This window comes from Schistocerca serialis, chromosome 1 (genome assembly GCF_023864345.2).
Source record: "Schistocerca serialis cubense isolate TAMUIC-IGC-003099 chromosome 1, iqSchSeri2.2, whole genome shotgun sequence".
In the NCBI taxonomy this organism is placed as follows: Eukaryota; Metazoa; Arthropoda; class Insecta; order Orthoptera; family Acrididae; genus Schistocerca; species Schistocerca serialis.
In genome coordinates, this window is record NC_064638.1 from 1,167,751,626 (window position 1) to 1,167,768,970 (window position 17,345).

A 17,345-nucleotide genomic window follows, 5' to 3' on the forward strand; every position below is an offset into this window, starting at 1 on the left:
CCCGACTTAATTCGACTGCATTCCATTATCCTTGTTTTGCTTTTGTTGATGTTCATCTTATATCCTCCTTTCAAGACACTGTCCATTCCATTCAACTGCTCTTCCAAGTCCTTTGCTGTCTCTGACAGAATTACAATGTCATCGGCGAACCTCAAAGTTTTTATTTCTTCTCCATGAATTTTAATACCTACTCTACTAAAGTGGCTGAATGAGGAAAACTGTGATACGGACCAAACTTTAACAGATGAAGAAGTAATCAAAATCGTGCAAGAAAGTAATGATGAAAGTGATAAAGAAGGGGACACAGGAGGAGAGAGCATGAAGATTTCTCACACAGCTGGTGCTGAAACTGCCGAGGTCTTCCTGGAGTACATTATGCAACAACCAGATACATGCTTGTAAAGCGGTTGCGTGATGAAGCATGCCATCGTCGTGTATTAGCATTGCGACAGTTCAAAATTAGGGTCATGTTTCATAGTGAGTGGTACGACTGTATAATTATGTATAGTATACACTTAAGGACTGAGTTTTCTTTGAAAATTAATGTGTTTTTGGATTTAATTAAGTATATTCTCTATGTTTTAAAATTGTATCCTTAGGTTTAATAAAGTACAGTACACTATATCCCCTATGTTTTCAAAATAAATAAAAAACAAAATAAATGAATAAAATAAATTTCAGACACTCAATAATTCGGCACTTCCGCTAATTCGGCACCCATTCTTGCCAGGAATGGCCGGTTTAGCGAGAGTCTAGTGTACTGTATTGATTTGCTGGTCGCAAATGAGCGATGTGCCGTTAGTGACCTCTTTTGTTAATGTCTGCGCAGAGCCAGACTAAGAGTAAGGATATAGATACGCCACTTTATGTACAGGTATGTGAGTTCTCAAACGTGACAGGCCTGATCTCTACACTCAAGTTGGAAGGCCCATTAGACAAGTCCTTTCCCATTCATTTATTTTTTTTCTTTTAGTAATTCAACATGCAAGTAGAATATAATTTATATGCCGTTATATTGCACTGAAGAGCCAAAGAAACGTACACCTGCCTAATACCGTGTAGGGCCCCCACGAGCACGCAGAATTGGCGCAACACGACGTGACATGGACTCGACTAATGTCTGAAGTAGTGCCGGAGGGAATTAGCATCATGAATCTCCAGAAGATGTTACAAAATATATCGGCTCAACCACTCATTTATAGTGTAAAACACTAAGATTGACGCGTTTCGGAAGTCAAGCTTCCATCATCAGAATAATAAAAAGTAAAAGAACCTGCTAAAACTCGCTAAAATGGAAAATTGTGCATGGTGCATGTTCCATTTTAGCGAGTTTTAACAGGTTATTTTACTTTTTATTAGTCTGATGATGGAAGGTTGACTTCCGAAACGCGTCAATCTTAGTGTTTTACACTATAAACAAGTGGTTGAGCCGATATATTTTTTAACATCGACATTCACAACCACGACCTCTCATCCAGTATGGATAAAATCAAAAATCTCCAGAAGAGATTTGCCACTCTGTAGCAATTCTGGACGTGTTGGGTGTCCCATTGTCCTGCTGGAATTGCCCAAGTCTGTCGGAATGCACAGTGGACATGAATAAATGCAGGTGATCAGACAGGACCTGTCAGAGTCGTATCTAGACGTGTTAGGGGTCCCATATCACTCCAACTGCACACGCCCCACACCATTACAGAGCGTTCCCCAGCATGAACAGTCCCCTGCTGACATGCAGGGTCCATTGATTCGTGAAGTTGTCTTCCTATCCGTACACGTCCATCCGCTCGATACATTTCGAAACGAGATTCGTCCGACCAGCTAACATGTTTCCAGTCATCAGTTCAATGTCGGTGTTGATGGGCCCAGGTGAGGTGCAAAGCTTTGTGTCACGCAGTCATCAAGCGTACATGAATGGACCTTCGGCTCCGAAAGCACATATCGACGATGTTTCGTTGAACGGTTCGCACGCTGCTCCTTGTTGATGGCTCAGCACTGAAACCTGCAGCAATTTACTGAAGGGTTGTACTTCGATGACGTTGAACGATTCCCTTCAGTCGTCAGTGGCCCCGTTCTCGCAGGACCTTTTTTCAGCCGCAGCGATGTCGGACATTTGACGTTTTACCAGATTCCTGATATTCTCGGTACACTCGTGAAATGGTCGTACAGGAAAATCCCCACTTTGTCGCTACTTCGGAGATGCTGTGTCCCGTCGCTCGAGCGCCGACTATAACACCACGTTAAAACTTACTTAAATCTTGATAACCAGCCGTCGCAACCGCAGTAACCGATCTAACAACTGTGCCAGATACTTGTCTTATATAGGCGTTCCGTACCGCCGTATTCTGCCTGTTTCAATAGCTCTGTATTTGAATACGCGTACCTGTAGCAATTTCTTTGGTGTTTCAGTGTATACGTCGTCATTTTATTTCTGCTATGGAAGGTGGGGCTCGAACTGGTGACTGAGTTGACAGTAACTGCATGTTTGGGGAATTTCATCGGTGAGGGGATGGATTTCTGTTCTTAATACACTACTGGCCATTAAAATTGCTACACTACGAAGATGACGTCCTAGAGACGCGAAATTTAACCGACAGGAAGAAGATACTGTGATATGCAAATGATTAGCTTTTCAGAGCATTCACACAAGGTTGGCGCCGGTGGCGACACCTACAACGTGCTGACATGAGGAAAGTTTCCAACCGATTTCTCATACACAAACAGCAGTTGACCGGCGTTGCCTGGTGAAACGTTGTTGTGATGTCTCGTGTAAGGAGCAGAAATGCGTACCATCATGTTTCCTACATTGATAAAGGTCGCATTGCAGCCTATCGCGATTGCAGTTTATCGTATCGATACATTGCAGCTCGCGTCGGTCGGGATCCGATGACTGTTAGCAGAATATGGAATCGGTGCGTTCAGGAGGGCAATGCGGAACGCCGTGCTGGATCACAACGGCCTCGTATCACTGGCAGTCGAGATGACAGGCATCTTATCCGCATGGCTGTAACGGATCGTGCAGCCACGTCTCGATCCCTGAGTCAACAGATGGGGACGTTTGTAAGATAGCAACCATCTGCACGAACAGTTCGACGACGTATGGAGGAGCATGGACTATCAGCTCGGTGACCATGGCTGCGGTTACCCTTGACGATGCATCACAGACAGGAGCGCCTGCGATGGTGTACTCAAAGACGAACCTGGGTGCACGAATGGCACAACGTTATTTTTTCAGATGAATCCCGGTTCTGTTTACAGCATCAAGATGGTCGCATCCGTGTTTGGCGACATCACGGTGAACGCACATTGGAAGCGTGTATTCGTCATCTCATTACTGGCGTATCACCCGGCGTGATGGTATGGGGTGCCATTGGTTACACGTCTCGGTCATCTCTTGTTCGCATTGACGGCACTTTGAACAGTGGACGTTACATTTCAGATGTGTTGCGACCCGTGGCTCTACCCTTCATTCGATCCCTGCGAAACCCTACATTTCAGCAGGATAATGCACGACAGCACGTTGCAGGTCCTGTACAGGCTTTCTGCATACAGAAAATGTTCGACTGCTGCCCTGGCCAGCACATTCTCTAGATCTCTCACCAATTGAAAACGTCTGGTCAATGGTGGCCGAGCAACTGGCTCGTCACAATACGCCAGTCACTATTCTTGATGAACTGTGGTATCGTGTTGAATCTGCATGGGCAGCTGTACCTGTACACGCCATCCAAGCTCTGTTTGGCTCAATGCCCAGGTGTATCAAGCCTGTTATTACGGCGAGAGGTGGTTGTTGTGGGTACTGATTTCTCAGGATCTATGCACCCAAATTGGGTGAAAATGTAATCACATGTCAGTTATAGTATAATATAATTGTCCATTGAATACCCGTTTATCATCTGCATTTCTTCTTGGTGTAGCAATTTTAATGGCTGGTAGTGTACTATGTTTCGCGCACTGTAAGCAGCAGCTGCATTTTGGCGGAGGCGGGGTGCCCAGGGGTCGCGTCAATGTTGCGCGACGGGGACCTTCCCGGAAGGAAGTGAGGACAACTTGCCAGGGGTGAAGGGCTTCACAGTCACAGTCCACCTGTTAAGTTGCTGCCAGTTTGCTCCGGCTCTGCGCCGGCCAAATCGCTTTACTGCTCTCTCTCTGTGTCGCCAGAAGCCTGGTGCTGTGGCCGCACGGCAGAGTTCTGGGCCGCCGTACCCGCACTGCGCGGGATGCTGGAATTGGCAGAAATTGCCCTCTGGCTCTGCGGGACGCCCACGGGTGACACACCGCGCGTACGCCGGTAAATTTACGTGTCCGGTCATCGCAGCCCACGCCCGGGTTGTCAAACGCGCGAATTTGGCGTGGCCTGCGATTAGTGGGCGGGCTGTGACGTCTGCCCACGCTCAATGTACACTGGCGTCCGAAACTGAAGCAACAAATTTCTATTAGCGCTTTGTGTGTCTTGTTCACGATGTAATCGTACAAACTGTCAACCAGATGATGCATGGAAGATGGCATTCCGGTCACTGGACAACCGTGACAACGATGACGTCAAGATACCTATTGTAGCACCCAAATTACAGAAACCCTAATAAACAGCCCCTGCCGCGCGGGATTAGCCGAGCGGTCTGAAGCGCTGCAGTCATGGACTGTGCGGCTGATCCCGGCGGAGGTTCGAGTCCTCCATCTGGCGTGGGTGTGTGTGTTTGTCCTTAGGATAATTTAGGTTAAGTAGCGTGTAAGTTTAGGGACTGATGATCTTAGCAGTTAAGTCCCATAAGGTTTCACGCACATTTGAAAATTTTTGAAACAACCCTTTGTTGTAAAAGAAGTAGGAAAATTAGTCATCCTGACAGAGACGGCAGCTACTGACGACAACTTTTACACTTGTGATAATTTTATCAACAGGAATGTCATGTGAATAATAATATTTATCATGGAGTAGAGAGTGAATGGCCGGCCGCGGTGGCCGAGCGGTTCTAGGCGCTTCAGTCCGGAACCTCGCGACTGCTACGGTCGCAGGTTCGAATTCTACCTCGGGCATTGATGTGTGTGTGATGTCCTTAGGTTAGTTAGGTTTAAGTAGTTCTAAGTTCTAGGGGACTGATGACCTCAAATGTTAAGTCCCATAGAGCTCAGAGCCATTTGAACCATTTTTGAGACTGAATGAAAGAATCTGATATACGCAACAGAAACATCAAAGAAAGAATTGCAAAATAATTAATAACGAAGGTTAAAGTCCAGATGGTAAATTGGCCAAAGATAACATTTACCATAGAAGAGAGTTGTAGCCGCATCGAAAACGAAGTTCGATGTGACTACAATGTAGCTCGGAAATGGAAATGTTAGCTTCAGTTGCTATCTAGTCGCTCTCTAGTACTATTGCGATCGTAGCATGCACGTAAGCGCTACTAGATTGTTTTAAGCTAATCGGAAGTTTGAAAGTTTTGCGATATAGACTGAAGCATTATTCAGAAGTCATACTGTAGCAAGACAACTGGATACGGAGATTCGCGACGAAGTTAAATCGTGTGAGATTTGTGATGGGACTTAGCCTTCGTGATACTGAATAAAAACTAACATTCAAGGACACTGAAAAATAAAGATCGCTGACAGAAAAATAATTATTAGTCTCGAGTAGGTAACAGACAAACGTAAACACCAAGAACGTACAATTGCGCCGAGTTATTAGAAGTTGTCGTCAACGACAGAATTACTGATGCAAAGACCGAGCGAGGTGGCGCAGTGGTTAGACACTGGACTCGCATTCGGGAGGACGACGGTTTAATCCCGCGTCCGGCCATCCTGATTTAGGTTTTCCGTGATTTCCCTAAATCGCTCCAGGTAAATGCCGGGATGGTTCCTTTCAAAGGGCACGGCCGACTTCCTTCCCCGTCCTTCCCTAATCCGATGAGACCGATGACCTCGTTGTCTGGTCTCCTTCCGCAAAACAACCAACTGATGCAAACGGAAGCAATTCCCTGAGTGAGAAATCGATGTGCGTGCTCAGTGTAGGGACAATTAATTACAAGGAACAATAAAATTGGATTCAGAGTTTAATTCTTCTTGTCGCCTACATAATTGAATAGACATTATCAGGTGTATTAGTGAGAACTGACTATTAGAATATTATGAAGTGAAAATGAATTCACGATTATTTAACAGTAAACAGTCATCGATTTATCCCAAGGTTACGACGCATTCTCAACATTGGTTAAGTATATGTTATCTCTGGAATTACGTCGTGTAGCTATTGAACACGCGACGTAGCGACGTCTTGACGACGTAATAATAATTTATCAACTTAACATCCTCGCAATTCCATAATGTGGTCACGACTTCGGCGATGGATTGAAGATTCAAGACTTTATATTATTAATGTTCAGCCGGCCGAAGTGGCCGTGCGGTTAAAGGCGCTGCAGTCTGGAACCGCAAGACCGCTACGGTCGCAGGTTCGAATCCTGCCTCGGGCATGGATGTTTGTGATGTCCTTAGGTTAGTTAGGTTTAACTAGTTCTAAGTTCTAGGGGACTAATGACCTCAGAAGTTGAGTCCCATAGTGCTCAGAGCCATTTGAACCATATTAATATTCAACTACCGTTATCTAGCCGGGCATGATAAAAAAGAACTACAGTTAGCCAGTTCGCGCAAGCTGAAAAGTCTGTCGCGGACTCACAACAAAAGAAAATTGGTGGTCATCATTTCAGGTCATCACGTCATCGAGTGGTGCAATTGCCGAGTTTATCAGCGAAGAAGCAAGAGCGGCTTACAGATTCTGACGCGCTGCTCTATCGAAATATTTACATTGATCACGAGAGACGGCATCTGAAGTATGACCAAACCACGCGAGGAGTTTGTGTTTTTCTACAAGTTACAGGGTGGCGTTGTCGTGAGCGACGTACGCCGTTCCACGTCATACCGACTGGGACAGCCATCACCGCCGAGTCGTGTCAACTCAAGGGAGACGCAGACGCCTCACTATGAAACGAGGAAATGTCTGCCGGGTAGCCCCACATCCGTAATTAACGTGTATATAGTCACAGGCGATGCAATATGGCACAGAGAAAGATGCCTACCAGACTCTCTCCAGTGGAGAGCCATAGAAAGAAAGGAAGCAGGACAGTCGCAAACCGATTCGGCCCGATGGCTTAATGTGAATCGTTCTGTTGTTTCTCGGACGTGGTGACAGTTTATAGAGACCGAAGCTGTATCCCGAAGACCAGGGCAGGGCCGACCACGTGTGACATCAGAAAGAGAAGACCGTTATGTGTCTGTAAGGGTACAAAGGTACCGAATTACTACTGCACGGCAACAGGCAGACTGACCTCACAGCATCCGCTGGACGTGTTGTATCGAGGCAAACTGTGCACAGAAGGCTTCAGCAGAGTGGCCTTTAGTGTTGGAGACCTGCTGTCTGTGTTCCTCTGAACTGTCTTCACAGAAGGGAACGTCTAGAGTGGAGTAGTCAACATGCCACCTGGACGGTCGAACGAACAGTGCGCCAATGTTGTTTTCACAGGTGAGTCCCGATTTAGTTTGCACAGTGATTCTCGATGGATTCGCATCTGGAGGGAGCGAGGAATACGGTTTCGGGATCCAAACGTTGTGGAAAGAGACCTATATCGAAGGGGATCGCTAAACTTTCGGACAGGAATTATGTTTACCTCTCGAATCCCTCTTCATGAAATTGGACAGGTGAATCGGCAAGGTTTAACTTCTCTCAGATATCGTGACGAGATATTGAAATCTCATGTGTGGTCGTTGCTAGGAGCTGTGGTCCAGACTTCGTACTGATGGACAGTAAAAAATGGCTCAAATGGCTCTGAGCACTATGGGACTTAACATCTGAGGTCATTAGTCCCCTAGACCTTAGAACTACTTAAACCTAACTAACCTAAGGACATCACACACATCCATGCCCGAGGCAGGATTCGAACCTGCGACCGTAGCAGTCACGCAGTTCCAGCCTGAAGCGCCTAGAACCGCTCGGCCACACCAGCTGGCGATGGACAATAACGCTCGACCTTATAGAGCATGGGTGGTTGATGTTTTCTTGGAAACGGAAAGGCCGGCCGAAGTGGCCGTGCGGTTAAAGGCGCTGCAGTCTGGAACCGCAAGACTGCTACGGTCGCAGGTTCGAATCCTGCCTCGGGCATGGATGTTTGTGATGTCCTTAGGTTAGTTAGGTTTAACTAGTTCTAAGTTCTAGGGGACTAATGACCTCAGCAGTTGAGTCCCATAGTGCTCAGAGCCATTTGAACCATTTGAAACGGAAAGTGTTGCACGCATGGCGTGGCCTGCTCGCTCTCCCGATTTGAATCCCATAGAAGACGTTTGGGATGCACTACTGAAACGGTTTGCATCATGTCAGCATGCAGGAACCGTTCTCCAAGACTTGTGAGTAGCTCTGCAGGAAGAATGGGCGTTATTGACTCAAAATGAGACTGATGTCATCATTCAGAGCATGCCCCGTCATTGTCAGGCCTGCATTGCTGCCAGAGATGGTCACACTAAGCGCATTAACCAATTGTCGGTCGTGTGTGCAAATCCGTTGAGTTGGGAAAAATACACTACTGGCCATTAAAATTGCTACACCACGAAGATTGCGTGCTACAGACGCGAAATTTAACCGACAGAAAGAAGATGCTGCGATATGCAAATAATTAGCTTTTCAGAGCATTCACACAAGGTTGGCGCCTGTGACGACACCTACAACGTGCTGACATGAGGAAAGTTTCCAACCGATTTCTCATACACAAACAGCAGTTGACCGGCGTTGCCTGGTGAAACGTTGTTGTGATGCCTCGTGTAAGGAGCAGAAATGCGTACCATCACGTTTCCGACTTTGATAAAGGTCGGATTGTAGTCTTTCGCGATTGCGGTTTATCGTATCGCTACATTGCAGATCTCGTTTAGCGTTGGTCGAGATCCAATGACTGTTAGCAGAATATGGAATCAGTGGGTTCAGGAGGGTAATATGGAACGCCGTGCTGGATCGCAACGGCCTCATATCACTAGCAGTCGAGATGACAGGCACCTCCATCTGCATGGCTGTAACGGATCGTGCAGCCACGTCTCGATCCCTGAGTCAACAGATGGGGACGTTTGCAAGACAACAACCATCTGCACGGACAGTTCGACGAGGTTTGCAGCAGCATGGACTATCAGCTCGGAGACCGCGGCTGCGTTTACCCTTGACGCCACATCACAGACAGGAGCGCCTGCGATGGTGTACTCAAGAACGAACCTGGGTGAGCGAATGGCAAAATGTCATTTTTTAGAATGAATCCAGGTTCTATTGACAGCATCATGATGGTCGCATCCGTGTTTGGCGACATCGCGGTGAACGCACATTGGAAGCGTGTATTCGTCATCGCCATACTGGCGTATCACCCGGTATGATGGTATGGGGTGCTATTGGTTACACGTCTCGGCCACCTGTTGTTCGCATTGGCGGCACTTTGAACAGTGGACGTTACATTTCAGATGTGTGGCAACCCGTGGCTCTACCCTTCATTCGATCCCTGCGAAACCCTACATTTCAGCAGGATAATGCGCAACAGCATGGTTGGTTGGTTGGTTGGTTGGTTTGGGGAAGGAGACCAGACAGCGTGGTCATCGGTCTCATCGGATTAGGGAAGGATGGGGAAGGAAGTCGGCCGTGCCCTTTCAGAGGAACCATCCCGGCATTTGCCTGGAGCGATTTAGGGAAATCACGGAAAACCTAAATCAGGATGGCCGGACGCGGGATTGAACCGTCGTCCTCCCGAATGCGAGTCCAGTGTCTAACCACTGCGCCACCCCGCTCGGTCACAACTGCATGTTGCAGGTCCTGTACGGGTCTTTATAGATACAGAAAATGTTAGACTGCTACCCTGGCCAACACATTCTCCAGATCTCTCACCAATTGAAAACGTCTGGTCAATGGTGGCCGAGCAACTGGCTCGTAACAATACGCCAGTCACTACTCTTGATGAACTGTGATATCGTGTTGAAGCTGCATGGGCAGCTGTACCTGTACACGCCATCCAAGCTCTGTTTGACTCAATGCCCAGGCGTATCAAGTCCGTTATTACGGCGAGAGGTGGTTGTTGTGGGTACTGATTTCTCGGGATCTATGCACCCAAATTGCGTGAAAATGTAATCACATGTCAGTTCTAGTATAATGTATTTGTCCAATGAGTACCCGTTTATCATCTGCATTTCTTCTTGGTGTAGCAATTTTAATGGCCAGTAGTGTACGTAGAACATTTTTGTCTACCGTCATGAATTTTGCAGTTGTTTGCGTACTGTATTCTTTCCATTGTTTCTACTCTACAATCACCTGTGTACACTGATTTGTGGCAAAATAAACGCAACCTTGCAAAATTTCCGTTTGTTGCTTTAATTTTGGACACCAGTGTGCCGTGCGGGATTAGCCGAGCGGTAAAGGATTTACCAGGGAAGACACCGTGGTTATTGTGGGAGGGCCAGGGAACAGCATCGACAGAGATCCTGGGTACAGTATAGAGTGTGACCTGGTAAAGATTGCGTCGGCATCGAGACACACCAATGTTGAATCTGTATCTGTCCTGAGACGCCATGACCGGCCTCATTTGAACTCTTCTGTTGGGAGAGTTAATTTGGAGTTGGAACAGCTGCTTGGGTCGGGTGCGGGGGCTCATATTGGTGTGGTTCCTGTTGATTATCTCAGTAGGTGGGACTATACCAGGCACGGCCTACATCTCAACAGGAAAGGGAAGGGGAAACTGGCTGGGGTAATAGCAGGAAATTTAAGGGGGGGAGGCACTGCCATGAATGATAAAATACCAGTGGTTACAGGTGTTGGAGCAGCACCTTTTTTAGGATAGGTAAGACAGAAAGATGTCAAGTTCTACGAAAGGTCAGGATTGAAACAAATCTTCAGTTTAGGAAAGAAATTAAACAGCACAATTCTAGCGCATTTGATCACCAATCACAGCTATCAATTATAAATTTTCACCAATCACCAGAAATTTTATCTCCACCAAGTTGTATCTCAGCCTTAGGTAATTGCATTGATGAATTAAAGTCACCCAACCCAGTTGACATAATCTGCCTCTCTGAACACCATGTGACCACTGGTATAGGAACTAGGCCTAAGCACAATGAGAAACTCAGACAGGAGAGTACTGAAAATGTTAGAATAAGGAAAGGTTCTCATAAAAGTATAATTAAAAATAATGTAAGTATATTTCATCAAAATATTGGGAGTTTAAAGAATAAAGTAGATGAGCTTCTGGTTTGTTTAGAAGATTTAGAAGCTGAGAATGAAATAGATATACTGTGCCTGTCTGAGCATCACATTGTTACTGATATGGATAAGGTAAATGTAAGTGGATATAAGCTCTCTGCACATGTAATGAGAGAAAATATGGAGAAAGGAGGAGTTGCCATATATGTCAAAAGTTATCATTGTGCAAAAAGTATAGAAACAAAAAAGTTTTGTGTAGAGAAACATGTAGAAGCATGTGCCTGTGAGCTTAAATTAAATAAAGGCACATTTATAATTGTAACTATATATAGGTCCCCACCAGGAAATTTTCATCTATTTCTGAAAAATTTGGACTCCTTGTTGTGCTATCTGTCAGACAGGGGGAAGCAAATTATTATTTGTGGGGACTTCAATGTAGATTCTCTGAAAGAGGGTAATAGGAAAAATGACCTTGAAGTATTACTCGGTTCTTTCAATTTGACACCCGTTATTGATTTTCCTATTCGGGTGATAAAGGATAGCAGCTCACTGATAGATAACTTCTTTATAGACCAAGATAAGTTTAACCAGATAAATGCTCAGCCTGTTGAGAATGGCCTTTCTGATCATGGTGCACAGCTAGTTACAAAATATGACATAGCTCCATTCAGCAATACTAAACAGTCCTCCAAAGTAGTACATTCAGTCAACGATTTAACAATTGCAAATTTCAGGGAAAGCCTACAGCAGTTAGACTGGGATGAGGTGTACCGTGAACCTGATGCCAATATAAAATATAATTTATTTCATGACTTTTTGCAAATGCATTTGAAAACTGCTCCCCCAAGAAAATAGTTAAATATACTCGTAAGAAACCTTGTAACAAACTATGGCTTACTAAGGGTATAAAAATATCTTGTAACTGGAAAAGGGAAATGTATCTGACAGCAAGAAAGAGTAGTGACCCAGAAACTATCAAAAATTATAAAAACTACTGTGTTATATTAAGAAAAGTTATTAAAAAATCCAGGAGTATGTGTATCATGTCTGAAATCAGCAATTCTGATAATAAAATTAAAACAATTTGGAATATTATTAAAAGAGAAACAGGTCAACCAAGAGCAGAGGAAGACAGTATTACCATCAAATTGAATGAAAACTTTACGAACAAAAAGTCAGAAGTTGAAAATATTTTTAATAATCATTTTCTAAATGTTGTGGATATAGTAGGATCCAGGTGTTCATTAGAAGATGCTAGGCTGTTAATGGAAGAGGCCATACCTATGCAATTTGATACAATTGAAATCTCACCCACTTCTCCCTCTGAAATTAGGAAAATAATAAACTTGCTTAAAAGCAAAAACTCACATGGAATTGATGGCATTTCCAGCAAAATACTAAAAGCTTGTTCTCAACAGATAAGTAAGATTCTCAGCCACCTGTGTAATAGCTCTCTGGAACAGGGCATTTTCCCTGATAGACTGAAATATGCTATTGTTATACCTTTGCATAAAAAGGGGGATAGATGTGATGTCAACAATTACCGTCCAATCTCCCTTCTAACAACTTTATCCAAAATTTTTAAGAAAGTAATGTATTCAAGAGTAGCTTCACATATCTGTAAAAATGAAGTACTAACAAAATGTCAGTTTGGTTTCCAGAAAGGTTTTTCAACAGAAAATGCCATATATGCTTTCACCAGTCAAATTTTGAATGATCTGAATAACCGAACACCACCCATTGGGATTTTTTGTGATCTCTCAAAGGCTTTTGATTGTGTAAATAATGAAATTCTGCTAGACAAGCTCAAGTATTGTGGCATGAGTGGGACAGTGCACAAATGGTTTAATTCGTACCTAACTGGAAGAGTGCAGAAAGTTGAAATAAGTAGTTCTCGTAACATGCAAAGATTAGCACATTCCTCAAACTGGGGAACTATCAAGAATGGGGTTCAAGAAGGGTCAGTCTTGGGTCCTTTGTTGTTCTTATTATATATTAATGACTTGCCATTCTATATTCATGAAGAGGCAAAGTTAGTTCTCTTTGCTGATGATACAAGTATAGTAATCACCCCTGACAAACAAGAATTAACTGATGAAATTGTCAATACTGTCTTTCAGAAAATTACTAAGTGGTTCCTTGTAAACGGACTCTCACTGAATTTTGATAAGACACAGTACATACAGTTCCGTACAGGGAATGGTATGACGCCATTAATAAATATAGACCTTAATCAGAAGCATATAGCTAAGGTAGAATATTCCAAATTTTTAGGTGTGTCCATTGATGAGAAATTAAATTGGAAGAAACACATTGATGATCTGCTGAAACGTTTGAGTTCAGCTACTTATGCAATAAGGGTCATTGCAAATTTTGGTGATAAACATCTTAGTAAGTTAGCTTACTACGCCTATTTTCACTCATTGCTTTCATATGTCATCATATTTTGGGGGAATTCATCACTGAGGAATAAAGTATTTATTGCACAAAAGCGTGTAATCAGAATAATAGCTGGAGTCCACCCAAGATCATCCTGCAGACATTTATTTAAGGATCTAGGGATATTCACAGTAGCTTCTCAGTATATATACTCTCTTATGAAATTTGTTATTAACAACCAAACCAAATTCAAAAGTAATAGCAGTGTGCATAACTACAATACTAGGAGAAAGGATGATCTTCACTATTCAAGATTAAATCTAACTTTGGCACAGAAAGGGGTGAATTATACTGGCACTAAAGTCTTTGGTCACTTACCAAATAGTATCAAAAGTCTGACAGATAACCAACAAGTATTTAAGAAGAAATTAAAAGAATTTCTGAATGACAACTCCTTCTACTCCATAGAGGAATTTTTGGATATAAATTAAGAAAAAAAAATATTTAAAAAAAATAAAAAAATAAAAATAAAAAAACACAAAAAAATAAAGTTGTTATATTAACTTAAGTATGTTGTTAAATTAACCTAATTATGTCATGTATTGGAAAATTTGACTCGTTCCACATCATTACGAAATATCGTATTCATGATCCATGGAACTAGTATTAATCTAATCTAATCTAATCTTGGGCGCTGCAGTCATGGACTGTGCGGCTGATCCCGGCGGAGGTTCGAGTCCTTCCTCGGGCATGGGTGTGTGTGTTTGTGCTTAGGATAATTTAGGTTAAGTAGTGTGTAAGCTTAGGGACTGATGACCTTAGCAGTTGTGTCCTATAAGATTTCAAACACGTTTGTACATTTTTGACACTAGTGTGGCATTTTGGTTTTGCCGGGATACCTTCAGATTCGTGCTGGGCGTTTTTCTGTTGTTGTGGCGGGTGCAGAGAGCGTCCGATTCGGGGACACGATGGGTGCCGGTTTCGTTGCTATGTCAGGACTGGCAATTTTCTAGTGCAGCTGGAGGGTGTCCGTATTGTGGTACAAAAGAGAGAGGTCTAAGGGACTCACTTCTGGTCGGTCTGAGAGTGGAGTCGCTTTGTCTCTGCCGTATCGTCCGCAGCTCGTGGTCTCGCGGTCGCGTTCTCGCTTTCCGAGCACGGGGCCCCGGGTTCGATTCTCGGCGGGGTCAGGGATTTTCACCTGTGTCGAGATGACTGGGTGTTTGTGTTGTCCTCATCATTTCATCATCATTCCTGAAAGTGGCGCGATTGGACCGAGCTAAGTTTGGGGCACTGATAAAGCTGTTGAGCGCCCCACAAGCCAAACATCATCGTCATCATCTTCCATATCCACGGAGAGATTCGCGCTGAACTGTGCTCGTCCGGACGCCCGGTCGAGAATGAACTTCTCACGCGACCGCGAATTAATCGGGACGCCGGGCAGCTGACGACTTTTGCATACGCTCGTCGACTTCACGTCGTATGTCTGCGGTTCTGGTAAAGTGTCGAAGCACCGGCAGACAGGGAATTCCGAACTACATTAACACCACTTGCTGCCTTGTTGCCATCCGCAGTAGCCGCAGTCAGTCTGTTTGCTTGCGAACCCGCACCTTTCATATGTGTGCGGTCAATCAATGTTTTGAGTTAGGTAAATTCCACGTTAGTATTACGGATAAAACCATTGTGAGGTGGGGCCGAGGAGTGTTCCACTCAGAATCTCGGGGGCACTGTGTGTGGCACTGGGAGTTTATCCTATAGAGATTACAATTCGTAACCGCGCTAAAGAGGGAAAGAGGCGACAAAATAAGAGAAATAACTGGACAAGACATAACTGAAAAACGGAAATTAAACAAGTCGAGAATTGATACACGGCAAACAGAATGGGTACAACTAATAAGGGAAGACGTGTCTACTCTTCTTTCCCCAGCAGACGAGAGCGGATGAATATGAAGTACATAAATTCAACAGGTGGCATGGTGCAATTTCTCAGGGGGCTGTATTCTGTGCATCTGCACAGGTTTGGCCTGACACAGACTCACGCTTGTACCTGTGGTCAGAATGGCACACCTGAACGTATAGTCCTCATCGGCGATGCCCTATGGTACCAGGACATAGGACACCAGGACATAGGACAGTTAATAAGCAGACAAGATGACTGGAAATCTATAAAACACATCGCAGACGAAGTAATGCGTGCACTACAATGCGGCATACAAACAGGAGACAGACCATACGCTAGAATAAGACAGGTTCCACATCGGACAGATCAGCAGTGCATAGTAAACGACACTGACACAACGACAGACACGGGATCAGATGCCATGTCGCACGAAGGAAGCAAAGACGAGATAAACATACAAACATAGCAATAGTAAGCGAAGGTTCTACAAGACAGTCTGAAAATATGTCTCTATGTAGCTGTTTGTTATACCATTTCGTAGCATGTAATACTACCTGAAGATGTGACGTTCCTTCTTCTTTCGTTCCATCAGGTGTGACTGGCTCGAAGTTATACCGAACGCTCGCACCTGATGCAACTGACTACGACATTTTAAATCGACTCCCAATCTCCACTATTACTTTAAGCTCTGAAACACATTATAACCTAAATAATCCATACATTGAATTAAATATTATCACTGTCAAGACAACATATGCAACAGATCTAACCATGCACGTAGAAGGTATAAAGGGAAAAACTGTCACATCATATCTAAGTCAAATTTCCATCTCTTGTTTCTTCTATTAACCCGTTGTGCGTCACATTTAGAAAAAAAATTGGGGAAAATTTTTTGTGATGAATATTTACTGTATATGTTGCACATACGTCATATCCATTGCAAAAGTTCTTTTGAAGCTATTGGTTAATAAATAAAATAGTGATTCCAAATGACATCAGTAGAAATTACATAATAATTACTCAAAAAATGCATACATAACTGTATTGTAAACTTACCGTATTTCTTTCCCTTGCCCTTGAGGAACTACGTAAAGTTGGCTCCACAACCAAGAATTTCACTATGCACAGAATAAAACTAAACACAACAGTTATTGTTCATTCACAAATGCAGTATCACAACTCACGACACTTCTCTGTTTGCACTTCAAACGGCGAGTCACGAAAGCAAACACCACTGTGATCTGTTGGCCAAACTTGGGACTACGTGAAGCGATGCCAAACGGTATCATTGAAGCATTGGGAAGCTCAAAAAAGCCAGGAATACTTAACGATGCCATTTGGAATCGCAGACGCAGAAAGGGTTAAATACACTCTTAATAAATTTAAAGTACAATCACATATTATTATATATCTCATTTGTTATTATTATCTAAGTGAGCAACAAGTTTAAACAAAATTATGTATACACGTTTGTATATTACTTTGTAAAATTTTCAACAACAAAATAATTTACTAGTAACCAAACTGAATATGATATTACACAGTGTACGACCTGCTATGTAATAACAGGCAGCAGTTCTTTACTTGGGAAATAAATAAATAGTAGTTAAGCTCGGAACACAGACGTGTATTGTTAGCAAACCAGCAGTAAATCTTGTTCACGTTAGTGATTTTTGTGCAGTCTGCCACTCTAAGGTACTGAATCAAGATCCAAATATCAGTTTTGCGCTTGCCGGAAATAAGTCTATTTCTTCTAGCTTAGTACATTATCTTATGGGTCGTGATCATTAGTTAACTTCCTTTCCCAGCTCACATATTTTGGAGAGGTTATCACACAATTTCTTTAACAACTGTGTTTATGAGGAATTA